Source organism: Capra hircus, chromosome 11 (genome assembly GCF_001704415.2).
Source record: "Capra hircus breed San Clemente chromosome 11, ASM170441v1, whole genome shotgun sequence".
NCBI lineage: Eukaryota > Metazoa > Chordata > Mammalia > Artiodactyla > Bovidae > Capra > Capra hircus.
The window spans coordinates 20456732-20483597 of NC_030818.1; the positions used below are offsets into that span (position 1 = coordinate 20456732).

At 41.0% G+C, this 26866-nt stretch overlaps 1 pseudogene; it reads left to right on the forward strand.

Annotated features, from left to right (window-relative positions):
• Window positions 10594-26866, forward strand: part of LOC102184529 — a 47205-nt pseudogene continuing 30932 nt past the window's right edge.

Sequence of the window (26866 nt, forward strand, 5' to 3'; positions counted from 1 at the left end):
CCAATTCAGTATGAGAGGGGATTATGTATAAGTGTGACTATCAGAAGCAGGAATCTTTGGGTAACATCTTGTCTTGATATTTAGAATATTAAAAGTATTCCAGTTTGGTTAAAAGATATGAACAATATGGTTGTTGATCTACTCAACCAGAATTCTACAAAAGAAACAAAAACAAAGAAATCCACAGCAAATTTTCTGAAGAAAATATACTCCATTTTACTAAATTTTTTTCTCATGCTAATTAAAATGTCTATATATTATTCCTGTAAAGCCAAAATGAAGAGATGAATTAAGAGATTATTCAGGAAAAGCTGATTTTAGATTTTTTTAAAGATTTTTGCAAAACAATCTACTTTTGACTTAAGAGCAGGATTTTTGACCTAAAGTATCTAGAAAATTTCAGAGCTGCCCTTTTTCAGTAGATACCTATGGAATTGTCTACAATCATTCACTAGTTTGCCACGTACAGAGAATTCAGGAGTAATATGGTAGACAAAATCTAAACAGGCTAATTCTAGAATCCATTTTAGGGAGAGACCCATCTCTTTAGAGAAATGGACTTGATAAACTTATTTAGGAAAAGCGAGTCCTTGTTGAGTATGAATGTGACCAAGGTTTATATATGTTCCATATTTATTAGAACTAAACTCAGTTATAAAATTTATCAGTCTTTTATTTCTTGAAAGAAATTCTTAAACACTTGATGAACCAGTTTAAATGAATCAACCTACGTCTTTATAAAATATGTGGTACATTTGTTCACCTAATTTGGTATTATCACAAAATTAGATATTTCATTCTTTCATTTATATTTAATTCCTATTTTCTTTTTCTTTTAATTTTTAATTTTTTTTTTTTTTTTACTTTACAATACTGTATTGGTTTTGCCATACATTGTTCTCAGACTGCTTTTGTTTCATTTCACTTCTATCATCAACACTAGAAGTTAGTATTCTTTTCTGGGCTATGTTTCATTAAAAAAAAAATGGAATTGTCTAAGATACAAATGAACTTACCTACAAAACAAAAACAGACTTGCAGACGCAGCGAACAGTCTTATGGCTGCCAAGGATGAGGGAGGGTGGGAGAGAGATGGACTGAGAGTTTGGGATTAGCAAATGCAGACTATTACATATAGAATGGGTATGCAACAAAGCTCTACTGTATACCACAGAGAATTATATTCCAAATCCTGTAATAAATCATAACTGAAAATAATATGAAAAAGAATATAAGCATGTATGTATAACGGAATCACTGCTGTTCATCAGAAACTAACACAATACGGTAAATCAACTGTGGTGTGAGCTCAGTCGCTCAGTCATGCCTGACTCTTTGCAACCCTTTGGACTGTAGCCCTGCAGGCTTCTCTACCCATGAGATTTTTCGGGCAAGAACATTGGAGTGGGTTACCATTTCCTCCTCCAGGAGATCTTCCCAACCCAGGGATCAAGCCCACATCTCCTGTGTTTCCTACATTGCAGGTGGATTCTTTACCTGCTGAGCCATTGATGAAGCCTATACTTCAGTAAAACAATTTTTTTTTTTAAAAGAAGGAGAAAAGTGGAATTTTCTTTACCTCATAAGAGTTATGAAATGCACATGAATGAGTAGAGAACCCTAAGACAGATTTAATAGGTAGGTAGTCAGCTTGGCTCACCCACAAACTCAAGACTCAGATTCCTGGAAAATGACTCTATGTTGTGTGTCCTCAGGATCACAAGTGAAGGATTAAAGTCACAAATGTTAAATTCACACATACCAAGAGTCTACTATCTACCATATATCTTTTAAATAAAAGTAATAAAAGTTATTTATTTATAAGTAATAATTTAAATACTATTAAAATTGCTCATTTAATAGAACCACATATATTATACAGAGCTAAAATCTAGATCCAAACAACCATCAGTATATATTAGATCTCTCCTTTCATTTAAATATTTAGTCAGGATTATCTAATTAGTGACATAGTTTTAATAGTAATAGAACGTTCTCAGCACAATTAATGGAAATCAAGAAGTCAAGAAAAAGGCTATTTACATGAACTAATAAGGTTCAGTTCAGTTCAGTTCAGTCGCTCAGTCGTGTCTGACTTTTTGTGACCCCATGAATTGCAGCACGCCAGGCCTCCCTGTCCAACACCAACTCCCAGAGTTCACTCAGACTCATGTCCATCGAGTCAGTGATGCCATCCAGCCATCTCATCCTCTGTCGTCCCCTTCTCCTCCTGCCCCCAATCCTTCCCAGCATCAGGGTCTTTTCCAATGAGTCAACTCTTCGCATGAGGTGGCCAAAGTACTGGAGCTTCAGCTTTAGCATCATTCCTTCCAAAGAAATCCCAGGGCTGATCTCCTTCAGAATGGACTGATTGGATCTCCTTGCAGTTCAAGGGACTCTCCAACACCACAGTTCAAAAAGCATCAATTCTTCAGCACTCAGCCTTCTTCACAGTCCAACTCTCACATCCATACATGACCACTGGAAAAACCATAGCCTTGACTAGATGGACCTTAGTCAGCAAAGTAATGTCTCTGCTTTTGAATATGCTATCTAAGTTGGTCATAACTTTTCTTCCAAGGAGTAAGCGTCTTTTAATTTCATGGCTGCAGTCACCATCTGCAGTGATTTTGGAGCCCAAAAAAATAAAGTCTGACACTGTTTCCACTGTTTCCCCATCTGTTTCCCATGAAGTGATGGGACCAGATGTCATGATCTTCGTTTTCTGAATGTCGAGCTTTAAGCCAACTTTTTCACTCTCCTCTTTCACTTTCATCAAGAGGCTTTTTAGTTCCTCTTCACTTTCTGCCATAAGGGTGGTGCCATCTGCATATCTGAGGATATCATTTAGGGATGGACATTTAGATCAATGGAACAAAATAGAGTCAAGAAATAGACTGATCCATTTAATATTTGGATTGTTTCCAATTTTTGACAAAGATGCCAAGGCAGTTCAGTGGAGAATGGAAAGTCTTTCCAATACATGCACTAATTATCCATGTTAAAAAAAATGAACATCAATCCTTATTCCCTGTCATAAAAAAAATTGACTCAAAGTGTATCCCACAGCTTAATGTGAAACCTGAAAATGTGAAACTTGTAGGAAAGGTAAGAAAAAAAATTGAGACCTTAGGGCAGGCAAGGATTTCTAAGATATGACACCAAAAACACTAACGATAAAAGAAAAGATATTAATAATTAAACTATCAAAATTCAAAACTTTTACTCTTTGAAATGTCCCAATAAAGAAACAAAAGTGTAAATAAAATACTGGTACAAAATATTCACACAACACATTTATCTGATCAAGACTTGCATCCAAAATATAAAGGGCTCTTAGAAACTTGAAATGATATGAACAGACTCCTCACCAAAGGCTATATATAAATAGCCAACAAATACATGAAAACATATTCAACATCATTAGTCATCAGTTGTGACATACGTATAACAATGCAAATTAAACCACAATGAGATACCAATACACACCCATTAGTTTAAGATTAAAAAGACTAATGTATCACAAATATTTGTGAATATGTGGAGGAATTAAAACTCATACCCTGATGATAGGAATATAAAACGGTACAAACACTGCCAAACAATTTGGCAAATTCTTAAATTTAATATATACCTGTCACGCAACAAAGTCATTTCACCCCGAGGTATTTAACCAAAAGAAACAAAATTATATATTCACACAAAGATTGTGCATGAATGTTCTTGGCAACTTTATTTGTAAAAGCCAAAAGTTGGAAACAATCCAAATATCTATCAATTGGTGAATGGATTAATAAATTATCATCTATCCATGCAGTGGATACTGTATGTACTATTCATCAATTAAAGACACGAATTATCAGTATATAAAATGACATGACTGAATCTCAAAATCACTATGCTAAATGAAAGAAACGAAGCAAAAATAGACATTTGAGCTCAAGAATCAATTCCACCTGGCTATGCAACATCAAGCAAGTGACTTATTATCTACCTGCTTTAGTCTTCCCACCTGTTAAATAGGAATAAAAATAATAATATTGCTACCACTTGTTGAGTCTTTATTATGTTCAAGGTCTTTACTTTCAATGTCCCATTTAATCCTCAAAACCCCATTATATTTGATATAATATATGTTTAGCACTTACCATTATACTCAATAAATTGTAGTTATTGTAAGAAATTGTTATTGTAAGTTATTACTTTCTTACTAATTTCTTATTAAAAAGTGAAAGTGAAAGTTGCTCAGTCATGTCTGACTCTTTGTGACCCCATGGACTATAGTCCATGAAATTCTCTAGGCCAGAATACTGGAGTGGGTAGCTTTTCCCTTCTCCAGGGGATCTTCCCAACCTAGGGATCGAACCCAGGTCCCCCACAATGCAGGCAGATTCTTTACCAGCTGAGCCACAAAGGAAGCCCAAGAATACTGGAGTGGGCAGCCTATCCCTTCTCCAGTAGATCTTCCCGACCCAGGAATCGAACCGGGGTCTCCTACATTGCAGGTGGATTCTTTACCAATGAGATATCAGGGAAGTCAATAATAAATGAATCAATATATGCTGAGACTTAGTTATGAGAAAGACCCAGTGGAATGTCCTGTAGAGAGACAGAAAGATGAATGAGACAGAATCTTACAATCCTGTCCTCCAGAATCTTACAACCTGGACTTGGAAACAAAACATAGACACATGACTAAAGCACAAGATAGCATTAAGTAGAGACAAACATGGTATTTTGAGAGAGGGCCATGGGAAAATCTCACAGAGAGATACAGCGCTTAAACTGGGCCCGGAGGGAAGGCGGCATCTCCCTAGGAAAAGCTGCTGGGGATGGGGAAACTTCGGATATCGTAGCATGGAGAAAGCAAGCAGGAACACTGAGAACAGCAGCAAGCAATGCAGCATTAGCGGAGCGCAGGTTGCGTGGAAGCGTGTGTGAGCCAGGAGGGCCAGATCTGGACGGTCTGGGAGAGCGGGCAAGGAGTGGGTTTCATTCTGAATTCACCCCAACACTTTGGGGTGTTCGGAGTCAAGAAGTGATAACATGTTGTGTTTTAGCAGGATGGCTACAGCAGGGATATGGCTAAAGGAGAGATGAGAGGCGGGAAGAGTGACTTAGACGTGTTTGTAACGAGCTAAGTGGAGCCTGAACAGGGATGGTGGCTGAAAGAATGATAGGTATGTAAGAACTGATTCTAAAGTAGCATCAAATTGATATAGTGACTAATTAAATTGGACCAAAGCAGAGAAACAAATCAAAGGGACTCCAGAATGGCAAACTTGCTTGACTGGAAAGATGGGAAGACCATTATTAGAAGTACAGAAGTCAAGAATAAAAGGATATTTATTTGAACAGGATTAAAGGAGCGCTAACAAGAAAGGGTAGAAAATGAATATTTGGATCACATTAAAATTAACAGCTCTTTTTCATCCAAGAAACATCATTAAGAGAATGGAAAGCAAACCACAGAGTAGTTGAAATACCCAACAAAAGAATCACCTCTGGAATATACAAAGTACTGGTATAAATCAATATGAAGAAAATAACTCAATAGAAAAATGGATGGAAAGATACCAACAGGTACTTAACAGGATGCTTTGCAAATGCACAGTACACATGAAAAGTTGCCTAACTTCATAGTCACTGGGGAGATGTAAATTATAAACCATAATGAGATAACATTGCATATATACCAGAAATAAATTTAAAAAAAAATTTTTAATAGCCAATACTAAACGTTGGCAAAAGTATGAACCAAATGGATTTTTCATACATTTCTGGTAGAAAAGTTAGTTGATATTGGAAGAGCCACTTTGGAAAATCGTTCAGCAATATCTCCTAAAAATGAACTTGCATCTAGAGACCTAGCAATTCCATTCTTAACCATGAACACGAGAGAAAAGCATATGTCCCCCAAGAAAAACTGATGAGAATGTTTAAAGCAACATTATTCATAACAGCCTAAAACTGGAAACTACCCAGATGTCTATGAAAAGCAGAAAGAATTTTAAGAAATATGGTATATTTGCATAATGGACTATTATTTATTAATGAGAATGAATAAACTAAATCTACATGTAACAACTTGGAATGATACTATAAACATGATGCTGAATGAAAAAAGACAGTCACAAAACATAAATATGATTCCATTTAAGTTCAAAACAGAAAAACTAAACTATTGCATTAAAATCAGAATATTGGTTATTTTGGGGTGGCTACTTGGCAGTAATGACTAGAAGAGAGCAGGGGTGGGATAAAGGGGATAAAGCTCGTAATATTCTGTTTCTTGATTTTGGTTCTGGTTATAAGGGTGTGTTCCTTTTGTGAAAATCTCTTGAACATGAATAAATTTCTGTTCAGTTCAGTTCAGTCACTCAGTTGTGTCTGACTGTTTGCAACCCCCATGGACTGCAGAACACCAGGCCTCCCTGTCCATCACCAACTCCCGGAGCTTGCTCAAACTCATGTCCATCGAGTCGGTGATGCCATCCAACCATCTCATCCTCTGTCATCCCCTTCTCCTCCTGCCTTCAATCTTTCCCAGCATCAGGGTCTTTCCCAAGGAGTCAGTTCTTCACATCAGGTGTTATACATTATAAATTTATGTTATTCATTAATAAAAAATTGTTTTTCTTAAAAAAGCAAGTTTGGGGGTTAGATGATGCAGTCAGAATTAGAAATGATGATTTTTATAGAAATACAGATGTTAACAAGCAAGAAATGTGAGTCTATGTTAGGAGATGACAGGATGTTACTGGAGATAAATATATTTGTCATTCACTACAACAATCAAAGACAGTGATAAAGAGAAAGAAGAGAGAAAGCTAAAGAAAGAATCTTGGGGGACATTTACTCATAGGTATTAGAAGAAGAGAAATAGAGGAGAAGATGATCAAAACATGCATGCACGTAAGCCAACCCGGAAGACTGCTTCACAGAGAGAAGAGCAGATGATCAGCAACTCCAAACGCAGCGCCGTGGACAAAAGCATGGGCTTTGGAGTCAGAGTTTCTGGGTTCAAATCCTCCGTCTCCTTGTCTGTAAATTGGGGTGACAAATGGACATCATGTTATTATGTTAGTTTATCTGAAGAGTGGCTAACAGCTGGTGATCTAAACAGCTCCAGGAGGGTGAGAAAAGTGTGAGGAAAGACTGCTGGATTCAGTAGTTAAGAGAGTAATCGGAAGAGAGGCAAAAACCAGACTGCATGTATGGTGAGAAAATAGATTTTAAAAAGAGTGGATCAAAGTTCAGCAAACAGTATCCAAAATGCTACCAGTGGATCCTCCAGCTTTCTAGCGTGACACCACTGTCAACTTCTTCAGTTTCCAAGTATTTATTCACTCACACTCCAGCCAGGAGGGTGGAGGCCACAGGTTGGCCAGAGTCTCCATTAGGCAGAGACCTCCAGGCACGCGGCTCTGAAAGAACCACTGGTTTTCTCAATTGTCTGAGAAGTCTGAAAGCAGCCATAACTAAAATCAAGAAGCCTCTCGAACAAAACCCATCCAGGAAAAGGAATCCTAGACAACTATCTGCACAAAAGGCTAACTCAACAGTTCCATCTCGAGTTTCTTTTCTTTCCTTTTTAATATTTATTTATTTGGCTGTGTTGGGTCTTAGCTTTGGTACTCAGTACCTTTGTTGTGGAGCATGGGCTCCTCTCTGGTTGTGGCACACAGGCTCAGTGGTTGCAGTGTGGGGGCTTAGTTGCCCCTGCAGCCTATGGGATCTTAGTTCCCCACCTGGGGATCAAACCTGTGTCCCCTGCATTAGAAGGGGGATTGTTAACCACTGAACCACCAGCAAAGTTCCAGTATTATTATTTCTTACAAGTGCATATGAATCAATGCTGCTGCTGCTGCTACTGCTAAGTCGCTTCAGTCGTGTCCGACTCTGTGTGGCCTCATAGATGGCAGCCCACCAGGCTCCCCTGTCCCTGGGATTCTCCAGGCAAGAACACTGGAGTGGGTTGCCATTTCCTTCTCCGATGCATGAAAGTGAAAAGTGAAAGGGAAGTCGCTCAGTCGTGTTCGACTTTTCACGACACCATGGACCGCAGCCTACCAGGCCCCTCCGCCCATGGGATTTTCCAGGCAAGAGTACTGGAGTGGGTTACCATTGCCTTCTCCAATATGAATCAATAATTGTCTTCAAATAAAATAATGTCTCCTGTGTCACACTCTTTTTTTGTAACAAACCCTTTGATATTGAGAATAATGTGTCCAAACCTTTGTGCTTTGTGCTAAGTTGCTTCAGTCGTGCCTACTCTTTGCCACCCCAAGGACTGTAGCTGGCCAGGCTATAGTCTGGCCTGTCCATGGAATTCTCCAGGCAAGAATACTGGAGTGAGTTGCCATGCCCTCCTCCTGGGGATCTTCCTGACCCAGAGATCGAACCCACATCTCTTACATCTCCTGCATTGGCAGGTGGCTTCTTTACCACTAGTGCCACCTAGGAAGCCCACCCAAACCTTCAGGAACCCCCCAATTTCAGAAAATCGACGTGCTCCAAAAGGCTTACTCCAACAGGCTTGCTCCCACATCACACTTTCTCTGGAATCACAGGTCCCCTGCAACAGTCCTCAGTTCACCTCACCACATTTTCAGCTTTTGATGGAGTTCTATCCTTCCCTTTATGTTCATTTCCACAGAGCCATCCTTATTTCCCCAGAATCGCTGCATGCACAGATGAATCAGGAGCTGTGGAGCTGCTTCACAGGGCAGCAGATGCCCAGTCCTGGACTGCTCAGATATTGGCAATAAAATGCCAAATGGCTGCAAGCACTAGGAAGAACCATAGTGTCCAATCTGGAGATGTCTAGGGCATGCCACTTCACTGTTTTCTTTCTTTCTTTAAGCATGAAAAAAAAGGGTCATTCATAATCACACTACTATAGATAGATATACAGATATAGATAACTAATAAGAACATATTGTATGGCACAGGGAACTCTACTGAATACTCTACAGTGGCCTACATGGGAAAAGAATTTTAAAAAAAGAGTGGATTTATGTATAACTGATTCACTTTGTTATATACCTGAAACTAACACAACATTCCAAATCAACTACAATTAAAAAAAGAGTGGCTCAGAGGTTAAAGCGTCTGCCTGTAATGCGGGAGACCTGGGTTCAATCCCTGGGTCAGGAAGATTCCCTGAAGAAGGAAATGGCAACCCATTCCAGTATTCTTGCCTGGAGAATCCCATGGGCGGAGGAGCCTGGTGGGCTACAGTTCATGGGGTCGCAAAGAGTCGGACACAACTGAGCGACTTCACCTCACTTCACAGTTTAAAAAAAAAAATTTAAGGGACAGGCATTAAATATCCATTCAGATGTGCCACAAATACATATGTTGCCAGATAGGAATTATTATTTACATTACCATATGTAATAGATAGCCAGTGGGAATCTGCTATATAATACAGGGAGTTCAGCTCCATACTCTTTGATGACCCAGAGGGATGGGATAGGGGAGGGGAAGGGAGGCTGAGGAGGGAGAGGATCTATGTATACTTAGAATTGATTCACGTTGTACAGCAGAAACTAACACAATGTAAAACAATTATATTCCAATTTAAAATTTTAAAAATGAAACTAAATTTTTTAAAAGAAGAAAAAAATTTTTTTAATATATAAAGGAATTATTCAGAATTGAAGATGATGGAGGTCTTCTGCTTGTGGCCTGACTCTTTCCATCTGAAGTTTAACTATTTCAGAACAAAGCTATATCCTAGACCTTCATCTCACTCCATTCAACCTGCAAGTTAACCACCAATCACACCTGGCTGAAAGCCTTTCATTCAGGAAAGATGTTGCCTTAGTCACCTCTGGCTGCTAGAACAAAAATACATAGACTGGGCAGCTTAGCCGCAAGAGAAATTTCCTTCTACAGTCCCAGAGACTGGAATTCGGAGATCCCTGTGTGAGCAAGGTTTGGTTCCGGTTAGAGTTCTGAGTTATAAACAGCTGTCTCCTCACCATTACCGGCACGTGTAGAAGGGGCTAGACACTACGTGGGATCTCTTTCATCTGGGCACTAATCTCAATTCTTTTCTTGACGATTATTTTTTTCTAAGAGAAAAACCAGAATCCATGCCGAGCTGCTGTCAGAAGCTCATCATACCCTCAGAGGGGTGAGGCCTGCTGGTGGCAATAGGGAAAAAATGAATGACTCTCCCTCCTGACTCAGACTGACTCTGGTCGAAGGTCCTCGACAGCGGCGGGGGTCCTCCTCAAGGGTGGGGGTCCTGGGCAGTGGCGGGCTCAGAAAGACGGCTTGGCGGCCCCGGGGCAGCTGCGCAAGGGGCCTCGCGGCTGTTGCTAAAGGCCCTCTGAGCGCCTCCCAGATGAAGTCCCAGCTGGACGCCAGAGCTGTTTTTTTAACCTTAACAAGATCTGTCATTAAACGTTACTGGAGCCTGACTTTGCCTCTTTCCCTCCGGGCCTTGCTAGTGGAGGTCAAAGGTCACATTATCCTTCCACACAGCCTCCTGGGCCTCCGGCTTTTGTTTGCCAGACCTCATGGTGGTGATGAGCAAGGAATCCCTGGGTCCTTGGAAGCCACACAAGAAACCAGCGAACCATGGCCTTTAACGAACGGCTCCTCCAAGGCCAGCCGGCAACAACCACTTACGATATTTACAGCTTTCTGTCCGTGCAGATTAAACACAGGCAACAAAAAATGGGACTCTTTTGTCCGGTAAACTTATGTCATTCCTTGTTAAGACAAATTGAGAACAAACCTAGATTTTGTTGGGAAGCAGTTTTTGCCTCTAAAGACAGTCTTGGATGAGGATCGGAGGATTTCTGGCGACAAGGACATCTTGTGCAATATTATTATTAAGTGACAGTGTTTTCTGATAATTTCATAAGCGGTTTAGCTGTACTGTTTTCTAGCAACAGGCTATATTCTTGGCCAAGGGCAATATTTCTCCCTCGTTCATTGGCAGTTCATATTATAAACAGATACCTTGCGGGTGCATTCCTCAGCAGAGGGCCAACACCAAAGCAGCAAGAGCTTAGCAGCCTGAGTTACCACTTTTTGTTTGAATTATGAGCATCTTTCCACAGGTACATCAGCACGTTGGGTGCTGAGATTAAGGGAAGTGCTTGGTTCACTGTCTTTGCAATCAGAGAAACCTGGGGTTAAGGGCAATGGATTTTAGCAGAGAAAAAAAAATTTTTTTTCAAAGAAGGCATTATTGTGAGCCCAATATATCAATTTAAGTGGTTTAATTCAAACTAAGTAGGAGATCTGATAGACAGAGTGCCTGAAGAACTATGGACGGAGGTTCATGACATTGTACAGGAGGCAGTGATCAAGACCATCCCCAAGAAAAAGAAATGGAAAATGGCAAAATGGTTGAAAAAGGCAAAAAGGTCTGAGGAGGCCTTACAAATAGCTAAGAAGAGAGGCTAAAGGCAAAGGAGAAAAGGAAAGATATACACATTTGAATGCAAAGTTCCAAAGAATAGCAAGGAGAGATAAGAACGCCTTCCTCAGTGATCAATGCAAAGAAATACAGGAAAACAATAGAATGGGAAAGATTACAGATCTCTTCAAGAAAATTAGAGATATCAAGGGAACATTTCATACAGAGATGAGCTCAATAAAGGACAGAAATGGTATAGACCTAACAGAAGCAGAAGATATTAAGACAAGGTGGCAAGAATACACAGAAGAACTGTACAAAAAAGATCTTAATGACCCAGAAAACCATGATGGTGTGATCATCCACCTAGAGCCAGACCTCCCGGAATGTGAAGTCAAGGGGGCCTTAGGAAGCAGCACTATGAACAAAGCTAGTGGAAGTGATGGAATTCCAGTTGCGCTAGTTCAAATCCTAAAAGATGGTGCTGTGAAAGTGCTGCACCCAATATGCCAGCAAATCTGGAAAACTCAACAGAGGCCACAGGACTGGAAAAGGTCAGTTTTCATTCCAATCCCAAAGAAAGGCAATGCCAAAGAATATTCAAACTATCGCACAGTTGCACTCATCTCACATGCTAGCAAAGTAATGCTCAAAATTCTCCAAGCCAGGCTTCAACAATACGTGAACTCTGAACTTCCAGATGTTCAAGCTGGTTTTAGAAAAGGCAGAGGAACCAGAGATCAAATTGCCAACATCCCCTGGATCATCAAAAAAGCAAGAGAGTTCCAGAAAAACATCTATTTCTGCTTTCTTGACTATGCCAAAGCCTTTGACTGTGTGGATCACAATAAACTGTGGAAAATTCTGAAAGAGATGGGAATACCGGCCCACCTGACCTGCCTCTTGAGAAATCTGTATGTAGGTCAGGAAGCAACAGTTAGAACTGGACATGGAACAACAGACAGTTTCCAAATAGGAAAAGGAGTACGTCAAGGCTGTATATTGTCACCCTGCTTATTTAACTTATATGCAGAGTACATCATGCGAAATGTCAGGCTGGATGAAGCACAAGCTGGAATCAAGACTGCCAGGAGAAATATCAATAACCTCAGATATGCAGATGACACCACCCTTATGGCAGAAAGTGAAGAGGAACTAAAGAGCCTCTTGATGAAAGTGAAAGTGAAGAAAGAAAAAGTTGGTTTAAAACTCAACCTTGAGAAAACTAAAATCATGGCATCTGGTCCCATCACTTCATGGCAAATAGATGGAGAAATAATGAAAATGGTGAGAGACTTTATTTTGGGGGGCTCCAAAATCACCACAGATGGTGATTGCAGCCATGTAATTAAAAGACACTTGCTCCTTGGAAGGAAAGCTATGACCAACCTAGACAGCATATTAAAAAGCAGAGGCATTACTTTACCAACAAAAGTCCATCTTGTCAAAACAATGGTTTTTCCAGTAGTCATGTATGGATGTGCGAGTTGGACTATAAAGAAAGCTGAGTGCCAAAGAATTGATGTTTTTGAACTGTGGTGTTGGAAAAGACTCTTGAGAGTCCCTTGGACTGCAAGGAGATCCAACCAGTCAATCCTAAAGGAAATCAGTCCTGAATATTCATTGGAAGGACTGATGCTAAAGCTCCCAATACTTTGGTCACCTGATGCAAAGAACCAACTCATTGGAAAAGACCCTAATGCTGGGAAAGATTGAAGGCAGGAGAAGGGGCTGATAGAGGATGAGATGGTTGGGTGGCATCACTGACTCAATGCACATGATTTTGAGTAAACTCCGGGAGTTGGTGATGGACAGGGAGGCCTGGCATGCTGCAGTCCTTGGGGTCACAAAGAGTCAGACACAACTGAGCGACTGAACTGAAGTAGGAGAATAGAACTCGCCTGATCAGCAACCCTACTTCTCATGCGTATCCCAACCCACCACCCATACCCATGAGTGTCCCCAAAGAGACTCAGTAGAGCAGAGCTTGAAAACCACAGTTCTGTCAAATGTGCCTGGACTGGTTGCTAGGAGAACTCACTGCCAAATAGACCTGTAAACCACAGTGAGCCCAGGGAAGCCCCATGGTCTCACTGAGTCTGGCTTTCTCATGAGGTAAATATGAACCCCTTATTTCATGGGCCCAATGGGCCTGGAATCAATTTGGAACAGAGAGGAAAATCTGCCCATAAGCCCATAGCACCCCACCACTGCCCATAATGGTTGTTTCTTTTTTTTTTCACCACAGGGATCAGACATGTGCCACCTGCAATGAAAGCATAGCATTCTAACTACCAGACCGAACGAGAATTTCCCCTAATGGTTGTTTCTTAAAAATAACTTTATTGAGATGTAATTTACATACCATAGACGTCACCCACTGAAAGAATACAACCCAATGACTTTAATATGTTCATAGAGTCAATATTAGAACATTTTCATCACCCCAAAAAGAAACCCTGTTCTCATTAGCAGTCAATCCCCGTCTCTCCCCACCCCACATGCAGCCTTAGGCAACCACAAATCTACTTTCTGCCTGTATAGATTTACCTATTCTGGACATTTCATAAAAACGGAATCATATAATATACAATTCTTTGCGACTAGTTTTCCACTCAGCATGTTTTCAAGGCTCATCACACTTCAGAATAATATTCTACTGCATAGATAGATGTATCTGTTTTGTTTATCCATTTATCAGTTGAAGGACACTTGGACTGTTGTCATGTTTCAGCTGTTTTGAATAATGCTGCTATGAACATAACTGAACATTCAGTCAGTTCAGTTCAGTGGCTCAGTCGTGTCTGACTCTTTGCAGCCCCATGAATAGCAGCACACCAGGCCTCCCTGTCCATCACCAACTCCCAGAGTTTACCCAAACTCACATCCATCGAGTCGGTGATGCCATCCAGCCATCTCATCCTCTGTCGTCCCCTTCTCCTCCTGCCCCCAATCCCACCCAGCATCAGGGTCTTTTCCAATGAGTCAACTCTTCGCATCAGGTGGCCAAAGTATTGGAGTTTCAGCCTCAGCATCAGTCCTTCCAATGAACACCCAGGACTGGTCTCCTTTAGGATGGACTGGTTGGATCTCCTTGCAGTCCAAGGGACTCTCAAGAGTCTTCTCCAACACCACAGTGAGGTAGTACTTTGTATCCACTAGGACTGCTGTGATCAGAAAGACAAACAATAGCAAGTGCCGGCAAAGGTGTGGAGAGGTTGGCATCCTCACACACTGCTGGTGGGAATGTGAAATGGTGTTGCTGTTTTGGAAGGCTGGCAGCTCCTCAAAAGGTTAAATATATATAGTTATGCTTTTAGTTAAAAAAAAAACATTAAAAACATACAATTTTTTTAATGGACATATATTTCCATTTCTCCTGGATATATACCTGGGATTAGTTCTATGTTTAACCTATGGTAACTCTATATATTTAACCTTTAGAGGAGCTGCCAGCCTTCCAAAACAGCAACACCATTTCACATTCCCACCAGTAGTGTGTGAGGATGCCAACCTCTCCACACCTTTGCCGACACTTGCTATTGTTTGTCTTTCTGATCACAGCAGTCCTAGTGGATACAAAGTACTACCTCACTGTGGTTGTGATTTGCATTTTCCTGATGGCTAGTGCTGCTGAGTAACTTTTCACATGCTCTCAACAGGTCTTTATTTGTAAGATACTGGCAGGAAATTTAATAGTGAAACGTCAAAATAGACGAAACTCTGTAAGCATTCATTGTTTTCTATGTCTAAGTCTGCTTCTTATTTCAAGACCTGACATATTCTTACTTAAGTTATGGGAATTCTCTGTCTCCCCCAGGACCTCCTCCTCCGCCAAATTCACCTAACTCCATTACTATACCCTGAATTGAGCCAAACTCTACTGTGAGACAGATTATTTCTACAAAACTCTGAAAAACAGATGAGCTCCAAAACCCTGCCAATAACTCACTTTCTCAATAAACGCTAGCATGCCAGAGCATCTGAATTTGACAAGGCTGCTGCTCTGCAGAGCCCTAGAGGTGCTCTTCACAATGTCAGCTACGTGTCTGGAGCCCCTGGAAGCTGGGCAGTGCTCACTTTGTGAGGCAGTCTTTCCCGGCACTGTTCTGACAGGAAGCATCCCAGAGAGTTGCTGTTTAGTCAGCCCGGAGTGATCTGCACTGACCTCAAAGCTCTGTATCTGCAAGATGGCCAAGTCGAGGGGAGGGCAGAGTGAGCGTCGCTATGAGGATCTCTTCTGTTCATCTAACTGTTGATTTAACAGCCTTGCCTGAAGCAATGCCCCCCACCCCCAGCATCCTCAGAAAGCTCTTTCTCAGCCATATGTGTGCGTGCTAAGTCGCTTCAGTCGTGTCCGACTCTTTGCAACCCCCTGGACTGTAACCTACTAGGCTCCTCTGTCTATGGGATTCTGCAGGCAGGAATACTGGAGTGGGTTGCCATGCCCTCCTCCAGGGGATCTTCCTGTCCGAGGGATCAAACCCACATCTCTTGGGTCTGCTGCATTGGCAGGACCCACTTTGTTTACCACTAGCACCACCTGAGAAGTCCTACTCAGTCACAGTCTGTTACTAAAGGCAGCCCCTTACAAGGTTAGGAGCCAGTGCTGGCTCTGGTACCCAAGTCTTAATGAAAGTATCTCCCACCACCCACCAGCTCTGTGATCTTACAGATTCCTTCATCACTCCAAGTCTCAGTTTCCTTATCTGTACAACTAATAATACATTGCTCAAAGAGCTGTGAGAATCAATAAAACAATGTATTTACAGCATGCTTAGGACATAGTAGGTCTACAACAATGTTGCTACTGTTGTCATTTTTATTACCAACAGTCCATTAATGCATAAGGAATTTTACTTCCAGGTATTTACTATTTCCTCTGTCCAATATACTGCCCCATATGCTTTGTCCAAGTAATTCTTATTAATTCTCTGATCTATGTTTATAGGAAGTTGCCTCTAGGAACATTCCCTTTGCTGTACCCCCAAGAGTGGGTGCCAGGACCTCACAAGCACCCAGTCTTACTCTTATTATGGTCACTATTACCCTGCCTCTAATTGGCTGTGTGCTTGTCTGCATCCTCCACTCGGTGGGAACTTCATAAATATTTGTTCAATTTCTGCCTGCATCTGAATCTGAGTTATGGTCTCTTTGCCATCCTCAATATCTCCACGAAAGGAAAAGAAGCCAATATTGATTGAGTTCATCCTGGGCCAGTACTGTCCATATGTTAGTTCATATAATGCCCAACAGAATACTAGGTGAGGCAGGTATTCCTTGCTCTAAGGATGAGGAACTGTTGGCATGGGAGGTTAATTAACTTAATTAACTCCCCTTAACTTGCCTAAGGTCCCACAGGTACCAGGCTGGGATTGGCATCCAGATAGTGCTCCCTACACTATCCCCACAAAGATTCTCCCTGTCTTCTTTAAGATCTAATTCCCAGTGATCCGCAGAACTCACTTCAGTTACTGCTGGAAATAGGAAACATGTTTTGGGCTCAAATAACACATTTTCCCCCTTACCCTTTATTACAAAAACACTCAGTTACTTACTAAAACCTGTTCCATTCGTTTAACTGATTTTGAATGTTTAGAAGGAGATGGAGCAAATCCTCTCTGGGGCCCTTTCTCAAGTAAGACAGTTCAGGTAGAGTTAGAAAGGGGCTGGGGTCAGGGATGGGTGCCTGGGGGAGAAAGACGGGGTAGAATGGCTAGAGGGAGGTGAAGGTTTGGCAGGAAACTGACCCTGCAAACCCCACACCCATTTGCTGAGAGGCTTCGTGGTCTGAGACAACTGCACACCTGTGGGTCTGCATGCCACAGCATCCTAGGACCTTCTCTGTGCTGTCCCAGCCCTGCTCAGCGGCCAGGACTGTGCATGCAAAATTGCATGGAATTGTACGAGCCTGGGGCTCAGGGGACAAACTCCCTTCCTTATCTGGAGACTCTCGTAGAGGTGGCTCTTCCTAGGGAAAGTCTATTGCTGTGAATAAGGACTCTCTTAAATTTTTTTGGCAAAATGAAGGACTCCAGAAGCAACACATGCATTGGCAGCACAGCTGCTGTGAGCCAGCATCTGCTCGTCTAACATGATTGTTAATGAACTGAAAAGGATCCTGCCGCTCTGATTTCCAGGGCACAGGAAACCAGAAATAGAGAAGAAAACTGAAATTAAGTTATGGTCTGTGTTCTCTAGGCAGCATGTGGCGGGAGGAGGTGATGTGGTTGACAAATTACACCACTGATGTGTCTCATGCATGTTAAGTACTCAGCAGGGGAACTTATATTCTGAAAATGACAAAACATTGTTGAAAGAATTTATAAAATCTAAATCAATGAGAAAATATCTGTGTTGATGGGCTGGAAGATTTAATATGGTTAAGACAGCAAAACTCCCCAAATGATCTACAGATTCAGTGCAATCTCTATCGGAATCCCAGCTGAATACTGAATTTACATGGAAACTCAAGAAAACCAGGATAGCCAAAAAAACCTTAAAAGTGAAAAACAAATTTGGAGGACTTGCACATCTTGATTTTAAAATTCATGATTAACAGTAATCAATACAATGTGTTATTGGCAGAAGGATAGCTAAATGGAACAATGAAATAAAATCAAGAATCCACATCTAAACCCATGTATCTATACAAAAACTTGTACATGAATGTTTACAGTGGCATTATTTATAATAGCTAAAAGATGGAAGCAGTCCAAATGTCCACCAGTTGATGAATGGATAAGCCAAATGTGTTATATCCATAGAATGGAAGTTTATGTGGCCATACAGAAGAATGGAGTACTGATACATACTGTAACATAGATGAACCTTGAAAGCAGTATGTTAAGTAAAAGAGAATAGCCACATACAAAAATATACATATTATACGATTCCATTTATATGAATTGTCCAGAATAAGTATATACAGAGAGACAAATGGAGAAGGAAATGGCAACCCACTCCAGCATTCTTGCTTGATGAATCCCATGGACAGAGGAGCCTGGTGGGCTACAGTCCATAGGGTCACAAAAGAGCAGGACACGCCTGAAGCAACTGAGCATGCACGCCCATAGAGAAACAAAAGTAGATGAGCTTAGTGTCAGGAGGAATGGCTACAGTGAAGGATGACAGCTAGAGAGTATGGAATTTCCTTTTGAGCTGATGAAAAGTTCTAAAATTGATTATGGTGCCAGTTGCACAAGTCTGAATATATTAAAACCACTGAATTGTATACTTTGAGTCTGTGAATTATATGTCAGTAGAGCTGTAACCAAAAATCGAGAAATGAACGTTGCCTTAGAGCACTTTATGTTCTTTTTAAAATATGGCCTCAAATTGCATTTAGCTAAATTGTACATTAGATACCCTTCATTCCACAGGATGGAAGTGCACAACTGACTTTTCTAGGTTCCTGTACCCATAAAAGGGGAGAGCAGAATGTTTGCACTATCTCTGACTTTAATACCCAGACTTCTACTCAGGGTTTATCCATCATATGCAGTGGATTCCTGGGAGTCCCTGTTGGTCTGGGTGAAAAACTTAACAACGTATTTTTGTGGCATAACAAAGCCTGCTATTCCCAACACTATTCTCCACCACTTGGTGCAGAACTCTGCCGGGAAGGAGATGCGAAATGTTAATGGGGCTCAAAATACTTCTGAGGAGGAAACTGACCAAGACTTATACCTTTTCCCTCAAGATCAATGTTATTAGATCCTGTGTAATATAGTAAGTTCTTACAGAGGTTCTCAGGCAAGAAAGGACACCTAAACGAATCTAAACAGGAAGGAAGGAGACTAAAACAGAGACTGGTCTAGAAGAGAGATGGCCTCAAGAGCAGGCTCTTGGTTGGGGTGGGGGTAGGGGTGGAGCAGAGCCCATCCAGGTGTCCCTCATGCCCCAAGACAGGAACAGGCAGAATGATAAAGAATAGTGAACATCCAGTCTGGGAGGGGAGTTTGGGGAAGAATGGATATGTGTATATGTGTGGCTGAGTCACTTTGCTGTGCACTGAAACTATGACAACATTGTTAACCAGCTATACAGTAGCTGGTTATTTTTTATTCAGTATAAAATAAAAAGTCAAAAAAAAAAAGAACATCCAGGGTCATGGGCCTATAGGTAGAGGGACTCTTTCTTGAGAGGGAAAGTCGAATTTCTGCCCAGAATACACATAAGTATATCATACAGAATGGTACAACTAAGGCAGAGCTTTGTTTGCTGGTTTCGGATACTGAGATTTCTTCCTTAAGGAAAATGCTGCCAGCAGGCAAATTCTCCAATGCCAGTTTTAGTAAGGTGTTACCTGCTAATTAAGTAAAGATGATTATCTTCCACTGAAGACAGATTAGCATTGTGATATTTACTGGAAGCAGCATGAAATGGGTATCTACCTTCATTATTTCTGGGACAGAAATTAGAAATGAAATTAAAAAGGGTTTGGAATGTGGTCATTGCCATGGTCACTACGGTTGTTACTGAGTTGCAGCAAGTCAGCACATATACAGATAAGGTACCCCCACGTGGTGTGGGCCCCAGCATGAATCTGGTTCTGTCTACTTCAGGGCAAGCTCTTCTGCGCATCGCGTGATTCGTTCGCAAATTTCTCATGTACTTACTCAATTCACTCTCCATGTTCTTAATTTTATATTCCCAAGAAACCTAATTTGTAATCTTCATTTGGCCTCATGATCATAAACACAAACACTGATGCTGAGATCATGTGATCATAATCATCTAAAGATCTTCTTGAGCAAAGATAGTGAACTCTTTTGGGGATGTGCCAGATGGTAAGTATTTTAGGCATCGTGGGCCATACACTTTCTCCACCATTTTCAGCTCCACCACTGTAGCATGAAAACAGTCATAAACACTACATAAACACATGAGCATAGCTGTGTTTCAATAAAACTTGTTATACAAATAAACAGGTGGTGGGCTGGATTTAGACCATGGGCCATAATTTGCCAACCTCTGTTCTATAATATCCTTAAGCTATCCTAAATTTTATGTTATAATTAAAATGCAAACATAAAATTTTAAACTGTTCTTGGGGAACTCTTGAACTCTTCAGAATGTGGATCGATGGACTTGTTTGAGAAAAAGTTGTCTGAGGAAGTCAGAATATAAACACACAGACCAGGAATGGGGAACCTTGGCTCAGTTTGAGAGACAAAGTATGCACCATGAAAATGACCTCAGATGGTCCCTAAGGATAGGGGCTTGGACTGGCTATGCCTGTGTCCCAACTAGATTAAGTATAAGGTCCTAGCAACAGATCATGCTCAATAAGTTGTCCCCTTCTCCTCCTGCCTCCAATCCCTCCCAGCATCAGAGTCTTTTCCAACGAGTCAACTCTTCTCATCAGGTGGCCAAAGTACTGGAGTTTCAGCTTCAGCATCACTCCTTCCAATGAATATTCAGGACTGATCTCCTTTAGAATGGACTGGTTGGATCTTCTTGCAGTCCAAAGGACTCACAAGCACCTTCTCCAACACCACAGTTCAAAAAGCATCAATTCTTCAATGCTCAGCTTTCTTCACAGTCCAACTCTCACATCTATACATAACCACTGGAAAAACCATAGCCTGGACTAGACAGACCTTTGTTGGCAAAGTAATATCTCTGCTTTTGAATAGGCTGTCTAAGTTGGTCATAACTTTCCTTCCAAGGAGTAAGTGTCTTTTAATTTCATGGCTGCAATCACCATCTGCAGTGATTTTGGAGCCCCAAAAAATAAAGTCTGACACTGTTTCCACTGTTTCCCCATCTATTTCCCATGAAGTGATGGGACCGGATGCCATGATCTTAGTTTTCTGAATGTTGAGCTTTAAGCCAACTTTTTCATTCTCCTCTTGATTTATAATCTTATGATTAGAACTTAGTTTTTTAGTGAGCCTGAGTCCCTGGGCTGTGACCTTCAGAAAGGTTCCTCAGTCTTTTCCCTTATTTTATATAATACAAGAAGACTAGAGAGGATTCAGTCAGTTCAGTTGCTCAGTCGTGTCCGACTCTTTGCGACCCCATGAATCGCAGCATGCCAGGCCTCCCTGTCCATCACCAACTCCCGGAGTTCACTCAGATTCTTGCCACCTTGTCTTAATATCTTCTGCTTCTGTTAGGTCCATACCATTTCTGTCCTTTATCGAGCCCATCTTTGCATGAAATGTTCCCTTGGTAATTAGTCAACTCTAATCGACTCATTGGAAAAGACTTTGATGTTGGGAGGGATTGGGGGCAGGAGGAGAAGGGGACAACAGAGGATGAGATGGCTGGATGGCATCACTGACTCGATGGACGTGAATCTGAGTGAACTCCAGGAGTTGGTGATGGACAGGGAGGCCTGGCATGCTGCGATTCATGGGGTCACAAAGAGTCGGACACGACTGAGCAACTGAACTGACTGAATCCCCTCTAGTCTTCCTGTATTATATAAAGTAAGGGAAAAGACTGAGGAACCTTTCTGAAGGTCACAGCCCAGGGACTCAGGCTCACTAAAAAACTAAGTTCTAATCATAAGATTATAAATCACCTCCCCCCACCCATAACCACCACTACATCAGCAGAGTTCCACCACAATTACAGTGGCATACAACCGAGAGCTCTAAGACACAGATTCTACTTAAGAAGGCTTTGAAGTGAAGTCGCTCAGTCGTGTCCTACTCTTTGTGACCCCATGGACTGTAACCTACCAGGAGGGGGTTGCCATTTCCTTCTCCAGAGAAGAGTTTAGGGAGACATAAAAACAACATGAGAAAAAAAACAAGTAAGGAAACTAGAAGAAAATGAAGCCTCAGGCACTACAGCTGCAAAAGACATCAGACATAGCACAGCTCACACTAAGAGCCTAATTATCTCAGTTACTTTACCCAATATATCATGTCTGGATTTCAACAAAAAGGTAAATGATATGCTAGAAAGCAAGGAAAAACACATTCTGAAGAGACAAAGAAAGCATAAGAAATAGACTCAGGCATAGCATAGCTTTCAGAATTATCAGACAGAGAGTTTAAAATAGCTGTGATTAATATGTTAAGGGCTCTCAAGGAAAATGAGAAAACATGCAAGAACAGATGGGTAATATAAACAGAGCAATGGAAGCTCTAAAAAGAATCAGTGAGTTTGAAGATAGGCCATCCTCAAACAGAAATGCAAAGAGAAAGAATGATTTTTTTTTTAATGAAACAGAATATCAAGGAACTGTGAAACAACTGCAAAAGGCAAAACAAATGTGAAGCGGAAACACTAGAAGAGGAGGCAAAGAAGAAGGGAAAGAAAGAGAGAAAGGAAAAGAAGATATATTTGAGCTAATAATGGCTGAGAAATTCTCAAAATTAATGACAGACACCAAACCGCAGATCCAGAGAAACTCAGAGACCACCAAGTAGGATAAATACTCAAAAAAATCTATACCCAAACATACTAAACTATAGAAAGCCAAAGATAAAGATTTTAAAAGTTAAGAAAATAAGAAATCTGATTTGTAGAAGATCAAAGATAAAAATTACCACTGGACTTCTCTTCAGAATCCACACAAGCCAGAAGAGAATGGAGTGAAATGTTTAAAGTACTAAAGGAAAAGCCATCAACCTAGACTTGTGTATCTGGTGAAATTATCACTGGACACAAAGAATGCTTATAAGCTCAACAATAACAAAAAAACAACCCAATTAAAACATAGGTAAAATATCTGAACACACTTCTCCTTAAATAAAAAATACAGACTTCAAATAAGTACGTGAAAAGATGACATCATATATCACTAGGGAATTGCAAATTAAAACAAACTGAGCTACTACCACACACCTACTAAAATGGTTAAAAAAAAAAACAAACTCAGAGTACCAAATGTTCCATATTAACACAAGATGTTAATAATAGGGAACCTGTGCTGGTGGAGAGGGACTACATATGGAGATTGCCTGTTTGATCTGCTCAATTTTTGTGTAAATATAAAACTGCTCTAAAAAAATGAAGTCTCCTAATTGAAAAAAAAATTAGTGTAAAGTGGAGACACATGGAAGATTCACGGAATAAAAACATGATAAAGATCAAATGGGTTTAGAACTAGAAAAGACCTCAGGATCGGTCATTCATTCATTCCATAATTATTGGGTACTTACAGAGTGTCACTCTCTGTGTGAGACATGGGAAGTACAATGAAAACAAGATGGTCCCCTCACAATACAGTACTGAGTGAACAGAGTCAAAAGTTCCCACTTTTGATACATGTGTGCATATATGTTTCGGGGATGAAGGAAAACTTTGAGAGGATGGTCACTAAAACGTTAACAGTAGTTATTTCTGGATGGGCTTTGTTTCCTTTTACTGTTTCATATCATTTCACAGTGTTTCTGTGATATACGTGCTTTGTTGTAATAAGAAAATAAAATAATAAAAGTACTTTTCTTTTATTCTAAAGATGCTACTTTACAGAATACACCAAGGCAAAGGTGAATTCGGAGCCAGGATTGTGAAAGCACAGGAACTGGACAGGAGTGAGAGAGTGAGTGGGGTAAGGTCATTTTTGGCAGGGAAAGTATTCAGTGAGGGTCCTGGGGACGGCCCAGGAGTATATTTTGTGGCTGCAGAGGGCAGGAATGGGGCTTCCATGGTGGATTTCACTCAACAGCAGCAATTCTTGACCATAGCTAACCACAGCCAGCTTTGTGACCCTGAGAGTTTTTAATACTGGTTCATGTCCACTGAGTTTCCACTACCAACATGTTCCAAATGTGTTTCACAGAAAACTAAGTATTGGTAGGTGGATTTCCTACTGATGCTTTTGATAAATGCTATATCGAACAAAGAAAGAATACCACAATTATTGATAGCAGAACCTATCAAAAACTTTTTTATTCTATGATATGATACACGACCCCAAAACAGAGTATACCATATTTCCCAAATTTATTTGAGAAAAAAAAAAAATCGCTATCTCCACTTTGTTTGGGTGAGAGCAAAAGAGTTGAATGGAATTGGTGTCATCATTTGATACACAGTTTGAGAAGTGTTACTCTGCCATATGCCACGTCAGTGATTCATGGGCCATGACTGATCTTTTTTATTTATCCCCTAGTATCTCCAGCACCACGCACAACCGCTAGCATAAAAAAGGCTCTCAAATCTTTGCTAATTGAGTGAATGCACTTCATTAAGAAAAACTGATTTAGCAAAGCTCTACATCTTGTGTATCTCTTCCAGATTTTATTTACACTTCCTTACAGAAACCATCCCAACTTGATCAATCCATGTAGGTGCGGAAGAATTAAAAATCTAGATCCTTTCCACAAGACTCTCTCTCCCAAGGGTTTCTGACACTTGCAAACGAAATTCTCTCACCCGCTGAGAGTCAGGAACAAATCAAGGAGATGTGCTGGGGGTTACTCTTACCACTTCCCCTCCAACAAATTCAACTTGCTTCCCAAGAGTCAGTTGAGAATGGCCTCCAAAGAAAACAACCAGTTGGATGATAGGAAGTGAATGCGTGACTGTCAGAGCAATAAAGCCTTGCCCTTTGCCCTTCTCCATCAAAAGTTTAGCAAGGACATGCTTTCCCCACATAGGCTGATAACAGCTGTCCCAGAAGACAGATTGCACACGGATTACAACTAATTGGGGTCAAGAAGAGATCGCCTATAGTTTTGCCAAGAGCTCTTCTTGGGCTGAGAAAGTATGTGTTCTTGCAGATGTTTTCCTGTCCCCTATGGAACTAGTCCCTACCCTCTATGGACCTGTGTCATTGAGCAACTAAGAAGTTATTGATTTCATTTCTTCTAAGGGCTGAAGGAGTTCATGAGCTCCTCGAAGTACAACCAAGGGAAAAAAAAACTGCTCAGCCAGAATTTAAGCCCAAATGGGTCATAATGTCCACGTGTTACAAAAATATAACTGTCTTTAAAAACAAAAAATTTCTGGTGATTGTACGATTTTGTGCAGCAGGCTGTTCGGTCTAGAGCTATTTCAAACTCTCAAAACTTTATACATGCAAGGCAAACACACTGAAAGCGAAAGTCGCTCCTTTTCCTCTTATTTCTAAGATTAGTTGCAACCTCCCTGGTTTTCAACACTCATGCCAGTGTCCAGACTACTCAAGGGATTTCCTCAGTCGCATAGAGAACCTGGACTAAATTAGTCCAGAGGGATGTGTGCCATTTCTAAATTTGTGGTTGGCTTCATTGTGTTTAAAGCAAAGGTTATTAGACACCAATGCTGTGCAGATTTTCTAAATACTCTGGACTGCCAATGGCAGAACCAGATGTGAACTGTATCAGGAGAGACATGCGTGACAGCGTCTTCCTAAATGCCTATGATGAATTCTAACCTGCAGAGGAGAAAATTGCAACTGCGTGGTGCCAGGGTAATTTCCTCCAAATACCTCTTCCATCAGATTATTTTCTGTCAGGGAAAGCTAGGGAGGGCTCTGTTGTGTGAAATCTAAAATCCAGTGTTAAGGACCTCAGTCATCTGCCTGTCCTACCTTGAGACAAGCCAAAAGGATCCCTAAACCCCAGGACAATCTCCTTATTCTCCTCCTCTATACTTCGCTTGAGTGCCACCCTCTGGAATCCATAGCTCCAGCGTCCATCAAAATCTGGCTTAAACCTCATTATTGTCAAGTCACCTTCCCTATCGAGCCCCGCTCCCTCCGTGCTGATCCTTCTCCTTTATTTGGCATTCGCTGTAGTTGTCTGTAAGTTGTCACTGTTTCTATTGGTGGGGCCACTGGAAAGCTTAGCATTGAATATGAGTACCCCGTAACACAAGTGTGTGGAAAAGCCTCCTTGGTGTGCATTTTCTGCACTTCCTTCTTCCTACCTTCACTGTGAGGGTCACCCTTGATTTTTGCTTTGCTTTCCGTCACTTCTAAGTTGTTGCCTTGCTCTAATTTAACTATTTTACATGCTATCTTAAGTCTTTTGTGGATCAAAGCAGAGTGTCAACATGATTTTTTGGACTTTATTCAGTTCAGTTCAGTTCAGTCGCTCAGCCGTGTCCAACTCTTGGTGACCCCGTGGACTGCAGCATGCCAGGCTTCCGTGTCCCATCACTAACTCCCGGAGTTTACTCAAATTCATGTCCATCGAGTCAGTGATGCCATCCAACCATCTCATCTTCTGTCAGCCCCTTCTCCTCCTGCCTTCAATCTTTCCCAGCATCAGGGTCTTTTCCAATGAGTCAGTTCTTCGGATCAGGTGGCCCAAGTATTGGAGCTTCAGCTTCAATGTCGGTCCTTCCAATGAATATTCAGGACTGATTTCCTTTAGGACTGACTAGTTGAATCTCCTTGCAGTCCAAGGGATTCTCAAGAGTCTTCTCCAACACCACAGTTCAAAAGCATCAATTCTGCAGTGCTCAGGTTTCTTTATAGTCCAACTCTCACATCCATACATGACTAATGGAAAAATGATATCTTCGACTAGATGGACCTTTGTTGGCAAAGTAATGTCTCTGCTTTTTAATATGCTGTCTAGGTTGATC